The 26,423-nt window shown below is 36.3% G+C and overlaps 1 protein-coding gene across 1 annotated transcript in view; it reads left to right on the forward strand.

Moving 5' to 3' along the window:
* ADAP1 (ArfGAP with dual PH domains 1) overlaps positions 1 to 26,423 on the forward strand; it is a 1,315,539-nt gene that overhangs the window by 1,263,447 nt on the left and 25,669 nt on the right. The gene's annotated exons all lie outside the window — the stretch shown is intronic.

A 26,423-nucleotide genomic window follows, 5' to 3' on the forward strand; every position in this document is an offset into this window, starting at 1 on the left:
TTTGCCACCTGGTTTTTATAGAGGACATCAGATGGTAAGTAGAAATGTATGGACTGTTGCTGGCATGATTTGTACACAAATACATAATATGGCATAAATTTTTAAAAATATAACTTTGTTTACACATTACTTATGTACATAATCAGAAAGGGATACTCTAGAATGACTATGGTTCAATGTCACACAGAGGTTTGTTCTGCTCAATATGACTCATCTTCACACTTGATAGAAAATAACACAGGTTCATACACAGGCTTAGTAAGCTAGTGATAGATATTTATTATGAAATGGGGGGTGGGAGAGGGGTACAGAACTGATTCACACACTTGTATGAAATCTTTATATATAATTTCTTACATTAGGGAGATGACTTAATATAAAGACTGAAAGGGAACAATTTGAAGCCTGACAGTGAAGATTTCCAAGACTGACAGTGGGGAAAAAGCCAAGATTGAAATTGAAGTATACCAATGGGATCATGTCTGGCATATTTAAATTCTGCTGACCTTGAAAACCATACAAAGACATGTTCACATGGTAAGTGCAAACTATTTGATAGAATAAGGCTGTGGAGACATCCTATTGGAGACACTTAGATGATTTTCTATTTTGTAGATGGTATTTCCCAGTCCTCTATTTAATGAACTGATGAATAAGACACCTATTGAAGATCAACTGTTTACCCCTGAATTGACATTCAAAGACCATGCATTGTCCAGGTTGGTGTACCAATGCATGCTAGTGAAGACTGTAGAATATTAGTAGCTTACATACATTAGTCATATTTAGTTCTTAATTAGATATTTAGGGATCACAATCAGACACTTAGATGATTTTACTTTTTTAGATGGTATTTCCCAGTCCTCTATTTAATGAACTGATGAATAAGACACCTATTGAAGATCAACTGTTTACCCCTGAATTGACTTTCAAAGACCATGCATTGTCCAGGTTGGTGTACCAATGCATGCTAGTGAAGACTGTAGAATATTAGTAGCTTACATACATTAGTCATATTTAGTTCTTAATTAGATATTTAGGGATCACAATCAGACACTTAGATGATTTTACTTTTTTAGATGGTATTTCCCAGTCCTCTATTTAATGAACTGATGAATAAGACACCTATTGAAGATCAACTGTTTACCCCTGAATTGACTTTCAAAGACCATGCATTGTCCAGGTTGGTGTACCAATGCATGCTAGTGAAGACTGTAGAATATTAGTAGCTTACATACATTAGTCATATTTAGTTCTTAATTAGATATTTAGGGATCACAATCAGAAAAAGGAATACATATTATAGTTGATATAGAGGTATTTGAATGGACATGAAATATTACATTTATGTTCAGCATACATATATTGTTTACATGTGATATACATTATTATGTATAAATTTAATTTTTGAAATTTAAATATTATTTTTAATCAACAATATAATGGTGTATGTATTTCATTAATTTAAAATGAATGTAATGATTATCTTTAAAAAATGTTGATCAAAGTTAGAGCATAGACACCATATTATTTTAAATGTATTTTATGAATATTTTACAACGTGTGTATTAACTTTGTTCCATTTTTATTATTTGTCATTTCAGATTGGCATCTGATGACTTCATGGAATATTTAATTATTTTCTATTAAATATATATTTTTTTTTTAGCAGATTCTAATATATATCAATATAATCTGTAAATAAATAAAACTTGGACTCCCATGACTGGTAGTTGGCTATTTGACAAGCACATGCATAAGAGAAAATAATGCATTAATAGTAGAAAATAAAATTCTTCAGAGAATATTAAAAGATATATTTTAACATTAATTGGGGAGTCATATTCTTCAATGCTTTTATATTGAAAAAGTATATATTAAAAATATTTAGGATATGTATTAATATTATGATTGTTTTAACATTTAATAAGGTGAAGTGGTTCAATTACATGAAAGTGACAGTGTTGTTGAATGTAAAAAGAATTGTATAAGATCATGTATCTTCCTTAGGTATCTCAAAACATTATTAGAAAATATTTTACAATTATTACATTTATAAATGGTAGGTCATTTAACTTTATAATTTTTAATAATTAGTTATTGGATGCCAGGTTAATCTATGTAATTTTCTAGTGGAGTCATTTAACTATACTTAGTAATATTATGTATTTATTACAATCTTACCTCTTGGGTTAGACATCAAATATCTATATAGAATGTAATTTCCCCTTTAGTTTATTTTGTCAATGTTAAATAAAAATACAATATGTTTGGGTCCTTAAAGGGGTCATTCAAAATGTATATTTTGTATACATTGTTACAAATATCATACAAGAATTTAAACATATTTAGAATGTACTATAGAATTACATTCAGTCTTTAAATATACTTGTTAAAATAAAAATAAATGCACATATCTTAGTGAATGATATAAGGCATCTATATGCAAACAACAATCAGCATCAAAATAGCCTATGTAGAGATGTATTTAATCCACGAATATATATAATTACAATATAATGATTGAATAAAAAACATATTAAGTTGGTCAAATATAAGATTATGATACAAAATGCATACATAACATATAGCTTAATGTCCCTCTACGCTGAAGGCTAAAAAATACCTCATTTAATAAATATATTTCAGTCAGTGTGTAAAACAATCTAGAAGTTAATCTAAATTTGCTTTACTCATATGTTAGACTCATTTAGCAAAAGGAAGGTGCCTAGGTTTATGATATATTAAGCATTATTGTGAAATGTTTATTTAAAGGGACATGAACTCAAAATATACTTAAAGGTAGCCATTTAAAAAAACAATGATTTATACATTCTGAATGAGTATTCTATTTTAATCAACTTTAAAACTTGTCTCATATTATGAATGCTCATTGTGATGTTGCTATCATTACTTTAGAAATAAGGCAGTAAATAGCTAATTTATTTGCTTCAGTACTCTGGACAGAACTTGATTGTTTGGAATAATTGATGCAACAATCGTCAAGGACAACCCAGGTTTTTATTAAACAATTGTCCGTAATATAAAATATCATTATTGATTTTCAAAGAAACATAACAAGATAACTTAACATTTGATAATCGTATTAAATAATAAAGTTGATTAACATTTCATGCTCAATCACCAATGGTAAATTTGTTTGGACAGTGTCCCTTTAAGAGCTTGAAATAGTGTATTTACTTCTCTTCCTATCTTGACATACTTTGCTTGAAAAGCATATCGAGATAGGCTCAGTAGATGAAGATTGGTGGATGCACAGAGATGCCTTATGTGATTGGCTCAACCATGTGCATTTAAATTTCTTATGTTGAGGATATATAAATACTAAGAGAAAATGATTTACATTTTAAAGTCTAAACAATCTTCTATCTCTACAGATCATTTGATACAATTGTTTGTAATGTCTCTTTAAAACTAAAGACGCCATTGCACAATAACATATATGAGCACTTCAGAGAAATACAAGCTCGAGGTTTATTTGCGAATAACAAAGCTGTAGTTTAACATTTATAAACAGATTATCAAAGTTACTGACATTCTTCCCGGAATTTTAACATTAATAAATATTGCGTGGGAAACGCATCTTCAAACACCAGATTAGCATATTTAAACATTAGTGTAATGTCACGCAATAGCACACAATCAATGTGCATTATAAATACATTTAATAGAGCAATGTCAATACTTCACAATCAATTTATTTAAAGAACAATAAAGACATACAATATTAAATGTGTATTTGTATTAAAGAAACAGACCGTTATTAAACCGAGAAATGTCTACAACATTAATAATGTGACAGGATGAGATTTTAAAGAGTATTTAATCATTAATATTTCACGGATCACGGATATTAAATCTGCGTCACACATATCCGCATGACAGGCCCATGAGTTACAAATAAGTCTACATGAAAAATGAAGTTACAGCACCACCAAGCGGTATGTGTAAGGAAGTTACTAAGATATGAAACATTAAGGAACGGCCAATCAGAGTTCATCACACAAACACAACTTGAGTCAGGATGGTCTCACAGACATTATAACAATATTTCAAAATTTTATCCAATCAGATGTACAGATAAATTGTCCCATGGTGCATCTCATGTTTACTTCACCATATAAAAGTCCATTACACGTTGCCATCTTTGTCAGTTCTCTAATGCCTGCAGGCAGTTTATATTATTATAATATATTTATTGTACAACCCAGCAGGCATGTCAGTTCCCAGGTTCACCAAGGAGGAGAGCGCTGCACTGGTCCACGCCGTCAAGGACTTTTATCCCCAGCTGTTTGGGAACAAGAGGAGCTCGACAGATGCGCCTGTTAAGAAGGCCCTCTGGGAGTCTATCACCAATGCGGTTAGATTGGTGTGTGACGTCCAGAGGACCCAGGATCAGATCATGAGGAGATTCGGAGATATGAGGTTGCGTTTATCGAAAAAAGTCAACCTCATAAGGGACTGGGTACAAGCCCGTAAAAGAGGGGGCCAAAGAAAGGCCCCGCGGAAACTGTACCTACTCCCTTATGAGGTGACTTTATGCGAGCTCCTCAATCTCCGGGTCCCCAAAAGATTTAGATCCTCGCCATCCTCGGCCTCCTCTTCTTCCCTCCCAGCTGCGGGATCTGAAAGTCCTGACGCGGGGGACAGGGCAGATGCTTCTCCGTCCGGTGGCCTGGGAGGACCCGATAGAGAATCTGAACCAGGTAATTATCCAACTTCATATAATATTTATAATGTTAAAAATCCAAAATGTGTATTTAGTCAGATACTAAACCTATACAGATCTCACAACATACACTACATATGATGTTTAGATATCTGATTTTACATTAGTGATACATGAAATTGGAATGATGTTTATTGCGCTCTACAGAATATGCGTCACAGAGCGGAAATCTAATTTCGCATCCACGTTAACATGGGTTTGCGGAAAGTGGCATTGCTTTATACATGTTGGTCAAATGACGGATGCGTAATTCCGCTTGGAATCATTGCGCAATGATCGCGAAAATGGCATTTCTCATCCACGTTAACATGGGTTTGCGGAAAGTGGCATTGCTTTATACATGTTGTTAAAAATTAAATGGAAAATCTTAGATTAGTGAAGAATACAGTATTCTTATTTTAAATATTATATCTAATAAAAAACGAATAATACTAATAAATTATAACATATGGCCATCAATTGATGATTATGTAATAACAAGCATATATTCTTAAAGATACAGTAAACAACACAACTGATTGAAAATAAGAGTCCAGGATATATTTATCATTCATTTAATTGCGGAAACTATTAACTCATGGGACTACCAAAGGATTAATATTTTTCTATTGATTTGTTATTAATGTAAATATTTTAAACATGGCATGATTAGTATTAATGATATGCAATCCTCATTTAATATATTACAGATATGGATGTGGCTGCTGGATCCTCAAGCCAGGGCTTGTCACAGTATGGTATGTCTCATTTTAATTGACATTTGTCTTAGAAACATGGAATGAACATTACATACTAAATACACATTGTTCTATATTTATATGTAATGTCTATTTAATAGATGAAAATTATATAATTATTCGGATATACTTAAATAACATATTTGATTTTAATTGCATGCTCAATACCATTCATTACATCAACATATGGAGTAGATAATTCATTAACAAACAACAACATTGTGGAATCTATTTAATTTTAGATTAAAGGGATACTGAACTACAATTATTAATATTGTCTTTCACATACAGTATGCAATATTAATAAACATAAAATATAATACTATCATCATATGTGACATATTCTATTGCTAAATGTATTTTAAAATAAATAAAGTACGTTTATGTGCATCTAAATATTTGTTGACCAACCTGGGTTTATATTGATGATTGGTGGATACCTTCAACAAACAATATTTATTGAATCCAATATTCCTTATCTGCCTTTAAGATTAATATCGAACAACATTCGAATTATAATAGGAGTCAATGTTAAATCATTTTTTACAGTTTGAACATAGAAATCAATTATTTAAATTAATCATGTCAGTGTCCCTTTAAGACAAAATAGATTCATTCATCATTACATTATTTTTATTAAAAACTATTGATATATAAATCTAATTATCTGTTGGAGTTACTTTATATATATCTGCATACTCTAACAGCACCATGATTACATATTTGTAATAATAAAGTTTGTTATGTATTGTGATAAATATGTGTTGTGTCCTAAACAAGATTACTGTACATTGAAAAAATGGCTCGATGTGACACATGTTTGTTTAGATTTGTCAACAGATGCTCCTCAATATGTGGTTTGTGTGTATTCTTGTAACTTCTTAAGGACATATGACGGAATTATTCCGTCATAAAACAATTGAGCTAAGTGAAAGCTGTGTCCTTAAAGGGTTAAGAACATTGATCATTGGGTATATTTAGATATGCAATAGCAGCATCTGAGATGAATTTGATGTCTAATGTAGTCTGACATTAAACATATGTTGAATACAGATATGTTTACAGAATCCCCTTGATTCAATCAAGCATTTTCTGGTGTAATGACTGCTCTATTCTTCACATTTTAAAGTTGATTAATGTTAAAATTCTAGACAGATGTGATTTAGTGATATCCAAAATGTGTTTAATAATATATATCTATATCATTCATAGAGAGAGTTGGTGTGGGGAGCCCACAGGAATCCAGCAGTGACATAGAGCCGCCTTTGCGGTCTCCTGGTAAGTCCATTGACTCATTTATATGTAATTGAAGGTGTATTGCTAATCAATATTATGATCATGATTCCGATGAAGCATAACATTATAAAAAATCATAGAATTTATCTTCTGATTATATATTTATTTTTTATATTGAGCGATTAATAATTTCTACTTTATTATTCTACACATTTGTTATTCATAAGATGTCTAACATATGTTTTTTTAAAAAAAATTTTTTTTAACAACAGTCATCAAGTGATACACACATGAGAAATCTTAAATGTTCTATGTACTATGCTTTTATGAATTTAACATTAAGACAAACAATACATTAATATTCTGATTTATTGACAATAACAAATCTATTGTCATTTGTATGCTCCATCAAAATGATGTAAATCATAACTTTGTGTGTGTATATCTTTAATGCAACATTGATGTGCGTATTTGAGCAACAGTAACATATGTTATAATATCTGATCTTAAGGTGTACACAACATGTTATGTTTTACAGAGATTGATGTCACATGTGGGATGGAGGAGGAAGAGGCTGCCTTGGAGTCTGATGGTATGTGAAATATATCTATCATGTTTCCAACATGTTTCTTTTTTTGAAATCATTTTATTGAAGACATTCAAAGTCTACAGCTTTTTCCCTTTAAAAAGGAATATTATTTGTCTGTTCAAATACACTACTGCCCCCTTTCTATATCAGGCAGCATGAAAATCTGCTTGTATATATTTTTTTAAGAATATATAATTCATGCCATCATTATGTCACATGCATATTCCATGCCAAAACACAATAATAAGTTTCACATTGTACAGACAGTCATTGAGATTCATCTGAGTGCCTATATAGATACCATATCCTCATTTCAGAATAGTTTACAGATTCAAACACACTTCGAGGTATATTGAAAACATAATCAATTTTAAATGCGTTGATTTGATGTCAGGATGTATGAGATGTTAATATATTTCTTTTACATTTTCAGATGGATCCACCACTTCTGGTCATCTGGATTCCGCCCCTGCCCAGTCACAGACCCCTCCCCGTGCACACACCCCTGACCATGGCCACACCTCTGCACACACCCAGAGCCCTTCCCATCACCAAACCCATGACCATGCCCCGACCACTGCCAGCCCTTCCCATATTTCATATCCTGTCCCTCCCAAAAAACGCCCATACACCCCCCTTCGCCGCTCTCCCCGTATTCTGGCCCGTACAGCTGCCCAGACCCAAACTCCCCACTCCCCAGCTGTACGGCCTACCCTGGAGCAGCAGCTCACCACTCCCCAAGCCATTCCCATCCCTCCCCGAGCCAATCCCATCCCTCCCCCCTGTTTAAACCTTCATTGTCCTGGGTGTCAGATTGTCCTTCCCAGGCACAGCTGTAAGTATCATTCTAAATACACTTTATAAGATACTTAAAGGTACAGTGAAGTTAAATTGGTTAAATTGTGATTCAAATCCAGCATGCAATGTTAAGCCAATGTATAATAGAATACTCTTATGAATTATTCGTCATTCTCTTGATATATTTATTGAAAACAACTTATTCCTATAATTAGTTTAAACAATAAAATAAATGTGGCCATCATTTCTTTATTGTTGGATGAATGTATCCATCAACCAGCATGCACAAACAAGGTTCATAAACAAATATTGGCTTCCATAAAAACCAACATTCTTGCATTCAAAATATAGCTTGACAATTAAAACATATAATGAATATGTGTAATTTCTAAAGATTTGTCATGTCATGCTCTATCTGAATCAGTCCATTAAATATTTAGGTTCAGTGTCCCTTTAATTGGATATCACTACATATACCAAACACCACTACTTGGATCCAAAATTTTATGTCCAAATGTGGATACATTATCTCTTGTCTAACCCAGTGGGAATGTAATTTCTTCTGGTTGCTATGTTTACACAGCTTGTCCTCAATGCCAAAATGTTTAAGGATATGTGTGCCTACCACAGTCTAAATTGAATTTTTAAATTGCTGATGTAAGTACAATGTAAATCCTTTAACAAGATTTGATACACTCAAGCTGTATAAGTGGATCATCTAAAACCAATTAAAGGGTTCAACATGTTTGAGTAACATGAGCCTTTAATGATTTCTGTCTGTCTGAATAACCTAATTCATGTGTAAAGAATATATGAAAAATAATTGATGTAAATAATTATTTGTCTTTATGATGACAATGTATGTATTAAAATCTTTTATTCTGTTGTGTAATTATCCTTAATATTAATTTTTATTTTATTTTAGGCTGTGACTCAGCATGGCTCATGCTAGAAGGGATAGCAAGAGTAGAGCAGGCCGTGTTGAGGAACGCAGCTGTCCTGAGAGGGATGAACGACACCATGCAGGCCCAGCTCCGGGTTCAGGACTTGACTCTGCGTGAAATTATGCAATTACGTTCAAGGCCTGAATCTGGAGCTGGACATGCACAGGACAATGAAGAGGATGACCAGTAAGTGGAGGATCTGGATATGCTCCATGGTGGCAGATAATAATCCTCTGTCCACATGTTGAATTTGTATTTATATTGTTGCCATTTGGCCTTTTTATCAGTTTTTTGTTGTGCCTGTTGCACTCTTTTACCTTGTCATGTGTCTCCAATGAGGCTATGCTGGCCCTTGGCAACTCTCTTCATGGACTGTGATGCACTGTGTTACCTTGCCATGTGTCTCCAATGGGGCTATGCTGGCCCTTGGCAACTCTCTTCATGGACTGTGATGCACTGTGTTACCTTGTCATGTGTCTCCAATGAGGCTATGCTGGCCCTTGGCAACTCTCTTCATGGACTGTGATGCACTGTGTTACCTTGCCATGTGTCTCCAATGGGGCTATGCTGGCCCTTGGCAACTCTCTTCATGGACTGTGATGCACTGTGTTACCTTGTCATGTGTCTCCAATGGGGCTATGCTGGCCCTTGGCAACTCTCTTCATGGACTGTGATGCACTGTGTTACCTTGCCATGTGTCTCCAATGGGGCTATGCTGGCCCTTGGCAACTCTCTTCATGGACTGTGATGCACTGTGTTACCTTGTCATGTGTCTCCAATGAGGCTATGCTGGCCCTTGGCAACTCTCTTCATGGACTGTGATGCACTGTGTTACCTTGACATGTGTCTCCAATGTGGCTATGCTGGCCCTTGGCAACTCTCTTCATGGACTGTGATGCACTGTGTTACCTTGCCATGTGTCTCCAATGGGGCTATGCTGGCCCTTGGCAACTCTCTTCATGGACTGTGATGCACTGTGTTACCTTGTCATGTGTCTCCAATGAGGCTATGCTGGCCCTTGGCAACTCTCTTCATGGACTGTGATGCACTGTGTTACCTTGCCATGTGTCTCCAATGGGGCTATGCTGGCCCTTGGCAACTCTCTTCATGGACTGTGATGCACTGTGTTACCTTGTCATATGGCTCATATATTCCTTATTTTTACAAGATTATTTATAAACGTTGTGTATGTTTTCTTACATACTAATAAAATAAATTTTATTTCACAAATCTTTGTCCTCATTCTTCCTGTTATTTTTTGCAAGCTCTAGTTTATGTTGTTTATCCTTAAAGGGACCTAACAAATCTATTTGTTATAATGAAATCATATATGTAAGACAATAGTAAATGACTTTAAGATTAACATCTCCAATGTAATCTTATTATTTGTGTTTATATTATTTTCTCTTAGCTCTATCATTGCCTGATTATGATTAGCAGAGTAATTTCTTTATATATGTATATATATTTTTGTATTTGTGTATATATGTATATTTAAATGTTCATATCCATGTGTGTATTTATAAACTCTGCATGAATTGATGCACCTTTACCAAATGATCTGAGTATTGATACAATGATATAATCCCTGTAAAGTGTTCATTTTATTTAAATAGTATTGACTATGTGTATGCTCTTTTTAAAAACAAAATAATGTCCCTTTAAGTGATGTTGATCACTATTGTAAATGAATGTATTTCCATTTGTAAAGCGTTTTTGTCCTTTTTACAAGAACAAGGACATATAGTTTTATTAATAAACAATCTTATTGTAATGTTGACAGCACCTGTATTTCATTTTCAAATCTATATTATTGTCAAAGTGTAACCAAATCAATCTCTGTGTGTAATACAAATAATGTAGATGATGAATATTAGTTAACTAATATGTTAACAAAATACATCTCCTCCCATATATGGCTATAGGTAGGCTGACCATAATTAAACTTGAATAAATGACACGTTTAATCAATACATGTATAACTATTGTTATTCAACAACAATCCAAAGATATCTTAAAACATCAATGGCATATGTATTTCTCATGTGTATCTTTTAAATGTTAAAGATATACACCATAGCTATAGTTCAAGGGACAGTCAAGTCCGAAAAGATGATTCATAATTTGGTGACATTCCTAGATAGCAATCTACACACATACTAGTTCCTAAAATATAAATACGTTTCTTAATGATATGCCAAGATGTCACTGAGTCCTTGTATTGTCTGCGGTTTTTCAGCGATCTCGGATGCGCCATGTTGCTTAAGACGTCACCTGCCAGGCTGTCCAATGATTCCTTGTATTGACTGACGTTCTTACGTGATCAGGAATATGCCTTTTATTGGATTGCGTTTTGACGCGATCAAGGATGCGCCTTTTTTTTTTGGGCGTTCTTACGTGATCAATAATGTGCCTTTCATTGGATGGCGTTCTTACGTGATCAAGGAAGCGCCATGTTAAGACGGCACATGTAAAGTTAAAAAAACGTGTGATTGGATTGCGTAGTCCCGCAATATTTGTGCACGTTAAAAACGTTTGTGACTGCATGCAATTTTAAAAAGCTTGCGAATATGTATTATTTGCATCATGTTACATTGTTGACCCGTAGCTGATAAAGACCAACACATTCTCTTTTGCTGGATGTCTGGTTGAATCAACGAACGAAAGCAAAATGTTTTCATGCATAGGATATTTCTAGGCAAGTGCAAATCTCTACAGTCCATGTTTAATATGTTTGTCAACAATGTTCCTTTTTCTTAAAAATTAATGTTGTGTTTAATGTTGAACATATCTAATTAATAAATATGCGCTATTGTGTTTGAATAAAGTAATCAATATGCATTTATCATATGCTAAATATATGATGCCGACTTCTTCTAAATGTAATTTCGTTGTATATTTTATGAAAGGTTCATTAGACACTCACATTATAAATAAAAATATTTGATTTTGTCTCTAGTTAGATAGTCCATTGTTTAACCAATAGGTTTATTTTGTCTTGTGTTGTAAGAAAATGTAAGTAATTTTCTTACTCCTCGCAAAGCCAATGAGTTTCATGTGAGTACCATCTCCAGCTTTGTCCAGTTTGTGTAAAGGTTCTTTTCATATGTTAATGATGGGGTATTGTGTTTTACGGTTGTAATGGTGGTTCATCTATATTTAAAATATAGCTAACCCTATTTTATTTGCAAGTGTTTGAAGCTTTTTAATATTGCTATCAGTATATGTTAATCTTGTTGTTTGTAGTAGTGTCTATTACATACAGTTATGTAAAAAATATAGGATACTGTCCCTTGAATGCAAATGTTGTTTTTTTGTATCATGTATGAGATCCACATAGTTTAATCTTCAAATATATTTTTGTTAGCATATTTCACCCCCCCACTCCTAAAAGGACTTTAAACCATATTCATTGTTAAAATAAAAATAGTTACAATAAAATATTAACACAATAATGTCTCTTAAAGAAAATAGACTTTATTTAACACGTCAATATAAATGTGATTTTCAAATATTTTTTTTGACAAAGTACATGTAGATATAGCAACAAGCTTAAAATGTGTTAGCATATGTAATGTTGTTAAAGGGACAGTTTCGAAAAAAAATTTTTTTACATTATTCGAAAAGTCAATTCTGTAATAACAAGGATATCAAATGTTTCTCAACAATTGAACATTTGCTATCTAAATTTGCTATCTAAACCTATGAGGTTGGTGTGCTCATTTCTTAAATCTTGAAGAGTGCTTGTAATCATTATACAATTTGAGCACTAGAGGGCATTTGGATAGCATTTGTATATGTAAAATCTTGTGCTCATACAGCATATTATTGACCATGTATTGATCATTGATATCTAAAATGTTGTTATGTCAGAACAACAAATAAGTGGTCATTTTTCATAGTCATAGATACAAGGGTAAGCACATAAGTCACACATGTATTTCTCCATGTTTTGTTGTTTCAAACTTTATAATGCGTAATACAGTGTTTTCTTTGTAATCAATAATTTTCTGACTGTCCCTTTAAGCTGTGTTATTGGCATTCAAACAGTAATATGCCATCATGGATAATTGTTATGGTAATTTAGTTAGCGATTCGGGAAACAGTTTGGACATCACATCACAGAAACCAATCAATATCATGAACAAGGATAGGTATGTGATGATGTGGTTTTCACACACTTATAACCCACACTCTGCAAAGAATCTTCCTCCATGGACCCGGTCCCATAGAAGTCGATTATATACAGAGTGTGGTCCACAAGTGTATGAAAACCACATCATCACATACCTATCCATTACCCAAAAAAAAAAATTTAAGATGGAAAAAAATACTTACTTCCTCTTCCTTCCCCTCTTCCCACGGGGCTGAGGCTCTGGGAGAGGCAACTGCCGACTCCGAAGAGTCCTCCTTGGAGCTGTTGTGGGAGGAGTGGAAGGAAGAGTACTGGGACGACCAAGGTGAGGAGTAGATGGCTGAGGAGGAGGAGGAGAAGATGGCTGAGGAGGAGGAGGAGAAGATGGCTGAGGAGGAGGAGGAGTAGATGGCTGAGGAGGAGGATGAGATGGGCCGGCAGGAGGAGATGGCCCAGCAGCAAGAGGCCCAGCAACAAGAGGCCCAGCAACAGGAGGTAGACCAGCATGCGCCTCCCGGAAAAATGTGAACATTTCCTGATGAAGATTGAACATTCTTGTTTGTCCTTCTTGTATTGTATTCAGTATACTGATTATTTCGTTTTGGCCTTGAATTATTTGATTCTGCCCATCAAGTATTCTGCGTCGTCCTTCTATGTTTTCTATCCGGGAGGTACGCATCTGGTCTATGTACTCCAGTAGAACCCGCACCTCCGCTATTTCTTCTTGTTGTGCCTGTTGAACCCGTGCACGGCGGGGTGCCCGTGCACGGCGGAGTGCGGGTCTTTGAGGGACCTCGGGTTCCGCGGGTTCAGCGGCATCCTCCTGTGCTTCCGGGGCCTCTTGATCATCTCCCGTGCGCTGTTCGTCACGGGGGGCCTCTTCCCTCCGAAGTGGGAATTCCTCACCACCACTCTCATCCCGGGGAGATGCAGGAGGCTGTGCTGCCTCGTCCCCAGACTCTGTATATTAAAAAAAAAATAAAAAAAGAAATGTATATATTAGCATATTTGCAAATAAAGGTTTAAATGACTTAGCTTACGATACAATTACAAATGCAGAATCATTAATCCACTTTGAAATCTAACAAACAATCAATTCTATTTCCGCTTTTTCTAAACAGTGTTTGTGATATCTGGTCAATGTGAATGTTTTTGCGTTTGTTTTCAGTCTGTTTAAATGCACACCTAACCTATAGCCTAGATACTGATGTAACCGCTAAGTAATAGAATGCGTGTAAACAGCGTAATAGCATTAATCGGATCCTTAACACATGAAACCCAATGTTTTATCTTTCATGATTTATAAGCATACATTTAGTATCAACTTTCGAATGTACTTTTGTTATCTAATTAGCTTCATTCTCTGGATATTCTTTGCTGAAAAGCATATCTAAATATGTTTATAAGATTCTGATTGTTAGCTGAATATAGCTGCCTCCTGTGATTGTTTCACCGTGTGCATGGCTATTTCTTCATTAAAATATATCTCAAGAATGAATCAAATTATGTAATATAAGTACATTTGAATGTTTTGTCAAATTGTATTCGCTACCTCAATCATGAAAGTAAATGTTTGCGTATAGTGTCCATTGAAATACATTCGTATGTGAAATTATTGTTCAATGAGCTTACCGTCAGATGAGAGTGGCAGGTTCCCGGTATCGATTCCTCCGATACCGACTACTTCCACCTCGGAGATGCTGGGCCGCAACATTTCCTCCCATCTGCAGTACTCCATTTCAAGGGCAGGGCCGCCACCGGTCCCTGCGGCATGTCGGGCCTCCAGGCTTAACTTTTTTTTAAGTTCAAGTTTACAGTCCCGGTACCGATGTTTGATGGAATCCATATCCCGGTTCCGGCAACCCACTGCATTGACTGCATTCCGAATCTCGTTCCAGAGCCTCCTCCTGTCAGTCGGGGTAGTCTTCTGGTGCTGCAGCATCCTATACCTGGCCATATAGGCCTCTACGAGGGCCTCCTTCTCCTCCATCGTAAACCTCGCCTCCCTAGTCGCCTTGGCCTTCCCCTGTGACGATGCCCTCTGTTTCCCGGACTGTGAAGCCCTACTCTGACCGCCACTGGGCCCAGCCACTTGGTCATCTTGAACCAAGTGGCTGGGTCCACCCACCGCTTCCACCCCCGCTTCCTGCCCCCCTTCCTGCCCCCCTTCCTGCCCTGTTCCTCTCCCCCTCCCTCTACTCCCCCCTCTACCTGTCCCCTGCCTGGCCTCCATCTCCTCCCTAAACTAAACCCCAAATAATAAAAAAAAAGTGAGTGTGATGAAATGAAAGGGGGTCAAAATAAAGAACTAAAAAGACAAAAAAGGTGCTTAAAGTGTGAGGGATGTAAAAAAAAACAAAGAGGGTAAGGAGTATTTAAATAAACGAAAAGAATAAGACTAAAAGGAGGATATGTAAACTAAATGTAACTAGGGGATGGGTATGGGATGGGTATGGGGTATGGGATAAGAGTAAATGGGATGAAAGGGAATGGGACTACAAGGAATGGGGTATGGAGTGTAGTATGAGGGGGTAGGGGGTATGGAGTGTATGTAGTGTTATTGATAAGTGTATGTATGTATTGAATGTGTTTGCGTGTAAATGTGTTAAGTGTACAGATAAATCACTCGCTCGCTAACTAACACTACTTCTAATTCTCAATAACAAACACTCCCACTAACGCTCACTAACTACCACTAACTGACGCTCACACTAACAACTATCACTAATAACTCCCACTAACTCACTCACGCTCCCACTAACAGACTCTCTCCCACTCCCGCTAACTCCCACTAACTCACTCACTCTCTCACGCTAACACTACCAACTGACTATCTCACGCTAACACTACCAACTGACTATCTCACGCTAACACTACCAACTGACTCTCTCACGCTAACACTACCAACTGACTCTCTCACACTAACACTAACTCACTCTCAAAAAATCGCAAAATCTCTATTCTTAAATCTCCAAAGACCCACCAGCAACACAGTCAAAGAAGCCCTGCTTGTGTGGTGCTTATATACCCTGTGTAAATGTTTAATGATGTCCCAATTTCCATTGTAATTAGTGTTCAGGTGTGCTTTATTAGCAATTAATATTATTGCAATGTGTATTAGGTGTGTTAATTTGCGCATGCTCATTTTGAGTTGGTATTTGTGGAATGTGTAGAATGCGATGATGTCATAGTGGTCGTTTTCTCTAACATTGTCCAATAGTATTCTTTTTAAATGTGAATTTGCGATGGTGTGTTCTTCGTGAAGTGTTGTATATGTATGTTTTTCATAATATATAATGATATTGAATGCGATTTTTTTTTTAGTGTATGTATATATTTTTTAATCCTTGTTGTTATTGTGCGATTTTCCGCATCTTAAAGTATATGCGTATTCCCCGTATAAATAGTATTAAAACTTCCCCCGCTTGTGAATGTGTAATGCTTGTGTGCTTTGTTGATTGATTGATGTTGTGACATTTGCGGCGTGTTATTGTTGTGCATGATGTGGTATGCGTCATATGACCGAGCTGTGCGTATTCTCGCGAGATCGAGTGTTAGGTAAAAAAAGCTATTTTTTGCCTTTCCCATTGATCTCTATGGGAGACTGTCTAACGCGGGCAGGATTACGCGTGTGACATACACGCGTTAGGAGCATCGTTAGATGGTCTTATATTAACTCTAAATACCGGAGTCAAACAATGCCGTGCGTTAGACATAAAACACGCGTGGCGTTAACAGCCCATCTACCGCCGAACTCTAAATCTAGCCGTGAATATGTTCATGTGTGTGTGTTTTTAATTGATATGACTATAAAAGACTTGTATGTTAGACACTAAGATAGGTCTATGAGTACGGCTGTAAAGGCCAAAATGTGTTAAACATTGTCTGAACATACTCATTTGAGCTTGCTGATTTTAACGTTGTCCGCAATAAAGCAATGAAGAATTTTTTAAAAGCTTCTTTGCCTGGGGGACCTTTTTCCTGTTCTCTTCAATTTCTCATTGTCGCCTGCAGGAAAGGAGGAGGGATTTTCTTTGTCACCTGCAGGGAAATACAAGGGATTTCCTCTTGTCACTAGCAGGGAGGGAGCAGGGATTTCCACTTGTCATCCGCAGGGGTTTCCCATTGTTACACGCTGTGATTTCCCCATTGTCATCTGCAGGGAGGGAGTAGGGGTTTCCCATTGTTACCGGCTGGAGGAAGCTGGGGTCAGGGCCGTCTTTAACACAGGGCAAAAGGGGCAGCTGCCCAGGGCCCAGTCTCTGTTGAGGGGCCCAAGAGTCCTAAAAAAAAAAAAAAAATTTTTTTTTATATGGTTCAACCAGACTGCTGATGTGACATGGGGAACACACACATTCAGTCCTAATACTGTCACAGACAAAAGTACTCTGCTTATATATATATATATTTTTAAACTGTGCCAGACCATGCCGGTGTCATGTGACATGCCAAGCTATTGCCATGTGCTGTTTTAGATGTGCACTGTGCAGCACTGAATGCAAAGCCCTAACTCTGCATCCAGCCATTCCCATTGCATCAGAAAAGGTCCTACTGGGGTTACCAATGTTACCAGGTAACTGCTCTGGTGGTGGGGATTGTTTCTTGGTAGGGCTGACTGTAGGCGCATGCAGCAGAAAGCTGGAGCTGCAGGCATGTGAAGATTTGAGCATCTGTGCAGCTGCATACACTGCTCTCTTCAGTCTTGAGGCTGTGTGACTCATCTCACACTGTATCCATTCAGCCTTGGGCAGACAGCATCCAGTCTGCTGGTCCCCTTAGCCCTGCTCTTTCTGCTGTGACCCTAAGATCAACTAACTGAAGTTTTTCAGGGGAACAGTGCTTTTTAGAAAGGTGTCAGTGGGAAGAATAACTGAGTGCACACACGCCCCTCCCTATGCAGCAGTGTCTAGTGCAGGGTGAGAGGGAACTTGTTCCTAGCAAAGAAGTGACATGTGCTGCTGTGGCTGATGTATAGTAACAATGTAGCATGAAACACAGCACTCACTGCACAGCCAGGAACAGGTTCACCAAACCCAGCATCAGTATGAAGAAAACAGAAATGTTCCAGCTGGTGCAAAAAAGACCTTTTATTGTGCAAACAGGGATAAGATAAAGCAACGTTTCAGGCCCACAATTGGCCCTTTCTCAAGCTTGAACATAGATAAGTGAACAAACATTTAAATAGCCATAATGGCGCCAAATATTGTGATTAAAAGTGATACACTGTTGCCCTCTAGTGAAGAGCAACAATATAACATACAAATATGTATTAAAGTGCATTTTGATGGCTGAATATATCGCCACCTAGTGAATAATCATCATATTGTCTAACAAATATATATTTTTTATCATATGTGAAAAAATAACATATATATAGAGAAAAATGTATATATTAAAATAATAACTGTGAATCAATTTATCAATATATAAGTGACAAAAATTAATATTAAAAAAAATTAAAATTAAAAATGCATTGAAAATTCAATTAATCATTTGTTATGATAACCACAATATATCAAATTAAAAACATATGTCAAGTGTATCAAACCACAGATAGACAAATTATTTCTATTTTAATTTTATCAATCAATTTGATTTTATAATATCTTAATTCACTGTCTATCACATCAGTAGATTGAATCAGTAAACTGACACACTTGCATATTGGTCAATATTGGATATTCAACACTATATGTACACACACACACTCTCAGAGACACTAGGTCTCATATCAATGCGTGTATATGGGCACACATATGCACATATATAATTTGAACAGTACAATACCTGTAAAAAGAGACTCTTAATATCATTCTTATTTTATTGAGTTACCAAAAGGCAGTCCAATTACATTCCCTATTCAAGCCTCTCGGCCACAAAGTGCATAATTCATTTATCCAAAATGTTTCTCTTCTACTCAGTATATTTTCCTTATCTCCCCCTCTTCTAGGTGTATTAACCCTTTCAATGATTTGAAAACGCAGTTGACTTATCCTGTGGCCTGCCTCTAAAAAGTGACCAACCACTGGAGCATCCTTCTTCCCACAACGAATATTGGACTTGTGCTCTGAGATTCTTTCTCGTGCCTCCCTGGTCGATTGACCAATATACATCAAGGAGCACGGACATTTAATTGCGTAAATAATATACTCAGACCTACAAGTCAAATATTCATTGATAGAATACTTCTTACCCGTGTAAGGGTGACAAAAAGTGTCACCCTTAATCATAGAATTGCAATTGATGCAAGATAGACATGGGTAACATCCCTTTTGTTTTTGGCCAGATATTGTACTCTGCATCTTTTTCTTAACACCAATATCAGCTCTCACTAATTTATCTTTAATATTAGGACCACGTTTATAAGCCAACATAGGTGGTAATGAAAAGGCCCCTATATCTGGGTGACATTTGGATAAAATATGCCAATATTTCCGAATGATTTTATTAGTTTGATTGCTCCTTGTATTGTACTGAGATATAAATTTAATCCTCTCCAGATTTTTAGAACCATTTTTGTTTTTATTTTTTTTCTCACTGCTTTAGATTCATCTCTGGTTGCAATCACATTTTGTTTTATGTCTTTAATTAATGATTTAGGGTAACCCCTAGAGATAAATTTATCTGACATCTCCTCCAGATGTACCTCCTTAATGGCAGGATCTGACACGATCCGATCAACCCTAAGGAGTTGACTCATGCAGGCCCATTTATCAAGCTCCGTATGGAGCTTGAAGGGCCGTGTTTCTGGCGAGTCTTCAGACTCGCCAGAAACACAAGTTATGAAGCAGCGGTCTAAAGACCGCTGCTTCATAACCCTGTCCGCCTGCTCTGAGCAGGCGGACAGGAACCGCCGGAAATCAACCCGATCGAATACGATCGGGTTGATTGACAGCTCCCTGCTGGCGGCCGATTGGCCGCGAGTCAGCAGGGGGCGGCGTTGCACCAGCAGCTCTTGTGAGCTGCTGGTGCAATGTTAAATGTGGAGAGCGTATTGCTCTCCGCATTTAGCGAGGTCTTGCGGACCTGATCCGCAGTGTCGGATCAGGTCCGCAAGCCCTTTGATAAATGGGCCCCTTTGGGACAGCCTTAAAGGTAGAGGGTGGGTGGAAACTCTCAAACCACAAGGTATTATTTTTATCCGTAGGTTTGGAATAAATATCAATTTTCAAACCATCCTCACCTTTATAGACTCTTGTATCCAAAAACTGGATTGAACATTCATCATATGTCAAAGTAAATTTAATGCCATTAACTGAACAATTAAGATCTTCTACAAATGCCAATAGGGATCCAATGTCGCCATACCATATGCCAAACACATCATCAATAAAACGCCACCAAGTGGCACCATATTGTTTTAATAAATTATGTTCATAAACAAATAATTCTTCAAAATTAATCATAAATATGTTGGCATATGTTGGGGCGACATTGGACCCCATGGCTGTCCCCTTCCTTTGGAAATAAAAAGTGTCCTTAAACAGAAAATAATTAGCATACAAGATAACCTCCAATAAATTTACAAAAAATTGTATCTGAGCCAAACTGTATTTTTTGTCATTAGACAACATCTTAACTACAGCAGCTATCCCACTTGTGTGCTTAATTGATGTGTACAAGCTAGATACATCTAAAGTAAATAGAATAATTTTCTGGTATGGTAAATCCAGGTTTTCTAATTTGCTCAAAAAAGCATAGGTATCCCTGATATACGAAGATGACTTAACCACATAGGGCTGTAAGATCTTGTCTAAAAAGATAGAAATATTGGAAAATATGGACCCTGTACCGGCCACAATAGGTCTGCCCGGTGGTAGGTCTTTATTTTTATGGATCTTAGGTAAGCAATATATTACAGGTCTTATTGGATGTTTAATCTGTAAATATTCACTCAGATCTTTAGAAATTAGACTACTCCTTACAGCATTAGATAGAATATTGGTAATTTCACTCTGTATTTTATATGTCGGATCGAAACCGATTTCTACATATACTGACCCATCATTTAATTGCTGCATAATCTCAGCCACATATGTTTCCTGCTTCATCAAAACTAGGGCTCCGCCCTTGTCTGCACCCTTGATTGTTAACCCTTTCTTTTCACAAATTGCTCTCAGTGAGGCCAAGTCTGCATCAAATTTAGCTTTATTCTTATTGAAAACATAATCTGGTTTCAAAAACTGTTTCTCTACCTCACCAAGAACCAACTCAAAAAAGGTATTAACACTGTTATCAGTAACACTGGGGTTAAAACTACTAACTTTTTTCAAACCAACTGATTTGCAAGTTAATATATCCTTATCTCCAGTAGAAATAACAGTGCCACCAATATCAGCGTTCTTATCAAAGAATACTTTTAACTTGATAGATCTAAAAAACCTGTGTAGCTCTTGTTTGATTTGAAACAAATTACCTTTATTAACTGGACAATATGATAGACCCTTATTCAAAAAGGACACTTCTATGTCAGAAAAATCTATCCCTGAGATATTATGTACAATACCATCATTTCTTGTAATGACACAATCTTTAAGTGACACATCAGAGACTTTCTCAATTGATTGTCCATCTTGAACATCAATGTCCATAATTTTCACATTATCAACAATATCGCAGTGAGTATTCATATGTGTTTTCTTAACGTCTCCATCACAGATTATTTTTTTCATTTTCGCTTGCTTTGCTGTGGAGTCAAACGACTCACTCACCACATCCTGTGCAGTTCTTATTGCATCTGTCGGCCCCTTCCACGGCTGTTCCAGCTAGTCTGCTTGGCCTTTTTCACGCTCTGTACGGGGGGAAATTGCTTGCGATGTTTCCTGCCACCCCTCCGGCGTCGCCATCCGACTCCTCTGTTAAAAAACATGCCGATGTTTCTGACTCACTTTGGGTGTCATCCGGTGTGCGCCGCTTGTCGCGCCTCTGTCGTGGAAAGCAGATCCTTGGGACTCTACCCATTTCCATCTGCTGTGCCCACCTGTAAACATTTCCTTGTAAGTAATCTTGCTCATCGCGCAAGAATTTTGTACGTTTCTTCTCCTCTAACGATTTCTTATAATCACCCACAGACTTAGAAATTTTCTCTACCAGGGTTTTATATTCTTCCAATGGTAAATTCTGTTGCAGTGCAACTTTTGATTTCTCCACTTCATCTTTAAATGCAGCAATTTCCCTTTGTGCAAATTCCACCGTCCAGGTGATTAAATCAAAGGAGCACTTGTTTAAAATACTTTCAAAGCGAGCACAATATTCCGGTTTATCCGCAAACAGAGTAGGTCTAGTAGACATACGTAAGCCTCTTGGGATGCGTTGCAGTTTGAAATATTCTGTCAAAGTTACAGCATGCAGCTGCAATACCATTTGTTTGACACTGTCCTTTTCAAGCTTTTTACTCGATCTCTCTTTAGGGGGTACATTCAAGAAATCACTCGATCCCAATACTGAAGAGAATACCATCTGTGCATCCTCCGTTGAATAACCAAAAGTATTAGATCCCTTAGTAGTATTTGCCATTGCAGTGGTCATAGCGGTGCAAGTGTTTCAAAAGGTTAAAGTCAATACTGCAACAATGTAGCATGAAACACAGCACTCACTGCACAGCCAGGAACAGGTTCACCAAACCCAGCATCAGTATGAAGAAAACAGAAATGTTCCAGCTGGTGCAAAAAAGACCTTTTATTGTGCAAACAGGGATAAGATAAAGCAATGTTTCAGGCCCACAATTGGCCCTTTCTCAAGCTTAACCATAGATAAGTGAACAAACATTTAAATAGCCATAATGGCGCCAAATATTGTGATTAAAAGTGATACACTGTTTCCCTCTAGTGAAGAGCAACAATATAACATACAAATATGTATTAAAGTGCATTTTGATGGCTGAATATATCGCCACCTAGTGAATAATCATCATATTGTCTAACAAATATATATTTTTTATCATATGTGAAAAAATAACATATATATAGAGAAAAATTTATATATTAAAATAATAACTGTGAATCAATTTATCAATATATAAGTGACAAAAATTAATATTAATAAAAATTAAAATTAAAAATGCATTGAAAATTCAATTAATCATTTGTTATGATAACCACATTATATCAAATTAAAAACATGTCAAGTGTATCAAACCACAGATAGACAAATTATTTCTATTTTAATTTTATCAATCAATTTGATTTTATAATATCTTAATTCACTGTCTATCACATCAGTAGATTGAATCAGTAGACTGACACACTTGCATATTGGTCAATATTCGATATTCAACACTATATGTACACACACACACACTCTCAGAGACACTAGGTCTCATATCAATGCGTGTATATGGGCACACATACGCACATATATAATTTGAACAGTACAATACCTGTAAAAAGAGACTCTTAATATCATTCTTATTTTATTGAGTTACCAAAAGGCAGTCCAATTACATTCCCTATTCAAGCCTCTCGGCCACAAAGTGCATAATTCATTTATCCAAAATGTTTCTCTTCTACTCAGTATATTTTCCTTATCTCCCCCTCTTCTAGGTGTATTAACCCTTTCAATGATTTGAAAACGCAGTTGACTTATCCTGTGGCCTGCCTCTAAAAAGTGACCAGCCACTGGAGCATCCTTCTTCCCACAATGAATATTGGACTTGTGCTCCGAGATTCTTTCTCATGCCTCCCTGGTCGATTGACCAATATACATCAAGGAGCACGGACATTTAATTGCGTAAATAATATACTCAGACCTACAAGTCAAATATTCATTGATAGAATACTTCTTACCCGTGTAAGGGTGACAAAAAGTGTCACCCTTAATCATAGAATTTCAATTGATGCAAGATAGACATGGGTAACATCCCTTTCGTATAGTGTCATGTATAGTGTCATGCTGATACTTCACACATTAATGTAAGGTTTATTGTCATAGTTTTTGTTTTCTCTCTGTCTCAGATTTTACAGCTTCCCATAGTAGTTCTGCTGTTCCAGTCAGTAAACTTATATTTGTCTGCACCTCCATGCTTCCTCCTCAGTCTTTACCTTGCTTTGCTCCTGTTGGCTGCCCTAAATCTCTTTAACCACCTAACCTCACACCAGAATCACATTCAAAAGAATATTAAATGAATCCACAGTGGAGGAATTTATATATTTATTTACTTATTAGTACTGCTCACATCCAGTTTCACATATTGCAATTTATTTCATTTTTTTTTTAAATGATTAGCCCAGCAGTGGATGATCCACTGCTGGGCTAATAATTTAAAAAAAATATATAAAATAAATTGATTTAGTTATTTTTTGGGATGTTGGGGTGGAGAGCGAAATTGCATGGAGTGGGGGGGGGCCCAAGAATTTTTTTGCCCAGGGTCCTGTCAATATTAAAGACGGCCCTGGCTGGGGTTTTCCATTGTCACCTGCATTGAGGGAGCAGGAATTTCAACCTTGTCACCTGCATTACTTGCAGTGGAGGAGAAATGGTTTCCCATTGTCATGTGCAGGGAAGGAGCAGGGATCTACATTTTCACCTGCATGAAGGGAGTGTGGATTCCTATTTGGCACCTGCATCAGGGGATTTCCCTTGTCACCTGCAAGAGGGAACTGGCACGTCTCCTTTTCAGATGCTGGGAGGGAGCAGCTGCTGAAAGAAGGAGGATACCTTCTTGTCACCACTGGGAGAGAGCAGGGATTTTCTGTCCTTCACTGTCAGTCAATGACTATTGTCTACCCACTGCTAGATTGGACATGTATTGTGCATAAATAAAGGCAATACAATATTTTAGTTTGCATTGTTGTTTAATAGCGACTAAAATGCATTTGGGTTGGACCCAGGACTGTCTCTAGATTTGGACTTGTGGAGCCAAGGGACCTAGACAGCATTAGACAACATATGAGAGTATTTTCTCTTTAATAATATTATTAGCTCACCCAATTTAGTCCCCAATCTTGCACTGGCTGCTTGGACTAAATATCTGATATCCATGATATCCATGAAACACTATTTGTGTCTTTCATGATTTATATGGAGAATACAATTTTTAAACAACTTTCCAATTTACTAATATCTAATTTACTTAATTCTCTTGGTGTCTTTTGTTGAAGAAGTAGCAATGCACTTGGGACCTAGCTGAATGCATTGGGGAGCAAATAACATGAGGCATGAGTGCATCCACCAATCAGCAGTTCCTGAGCATACCTAGGTGTCCTTTTCAACAAAGTATACCAAGCAAACAAACCAAATGAGATAATAGAATTAAATGGTTATGTTGTTTAAAATCACAAGCTCTATCTGAATCATGAAAAACACAAATTGTGCTTTGTCTCACGCTACCTAGACAAGCCAAAAAGCAACATCTGCTTTTTTTTTTTCAAAATGCTACCAATTGTTTAAACCAGCTTATTTGATTTTCTGCATTTGTAGGTTATAGAATTTACTTTTTGGTCTCTTAGGGAGTGTGGAACAAGCACAATTTTACAAAAAAGCAAGAGGTTGTTAATGTCCTTTTAGAGAATCAGTTGATGAAATGTGAACTTGATCTTTATGATTTTGTGATGACAATTAGTTTTTTAAAATGTATCCCATGGTATAAAAATACTTATTGACAGTGTGTAGCAGAGAAGACACTCCAAAAACTCTTGTCAGTTTATCTCATTAAACTTAAATTTAGCCCTAACCCTTTACGCAAGCTCTCTAGTTGCGCTAACCATATGAACGCAAATTTAGTGTTAAAGTGTTACACTCATGTAAGGTGGAGAATGGGGGGTCATTCTTGGACCCTGGCAGCACATCCATGTTGTGCTGGAGTTTAATCCTAAGGGTTATGGCTCATGGACAACCCAATAGTGCTAAAATACAAGTGGCACTCTAAAATTAATGCAATTGCAACATTGGAATATAACAAAAGTTACACATATAAATATTGAAAAACAATTATAAGTGTTAAAAGGTATATGGCCCTTCCCATTCAAATACCTTGTCATCAAGGTATTTGAATGGAAAGGGCTATAATGTAGCTTGTCATATGCCATGTCTAAAGTATACAGAAGAATTATATATATTAGTTTAATTTTAGCCCTTTTAGTTATTTTGTTTTTTTTTTACACAAATGAACACATTTATATATACTTTGGAGCCCTTTCCACTGAAATAACTAATTTTTTTTTCATATTTATAGTGTGTTTTGCTGTGTATGTGTTGTAAATATTTTACATTCCAATTTTCTTCACATAGGGGAAAA

This window comes from Bombina bombina, chromosome 11 (assembly GCF_027579735.1).
Source record: "Bombina bombina isolate aBomBom1 chromosome 11, aBomBom1.pri, whole genome shotgun sequence".
NCBI classification, from domain to species: domain Eukaryota; kingdom Metazoa; phylum Chordata; class Amphibia; order Anura; family Bombinatoridae; genus Bombina; species Bombina bombina.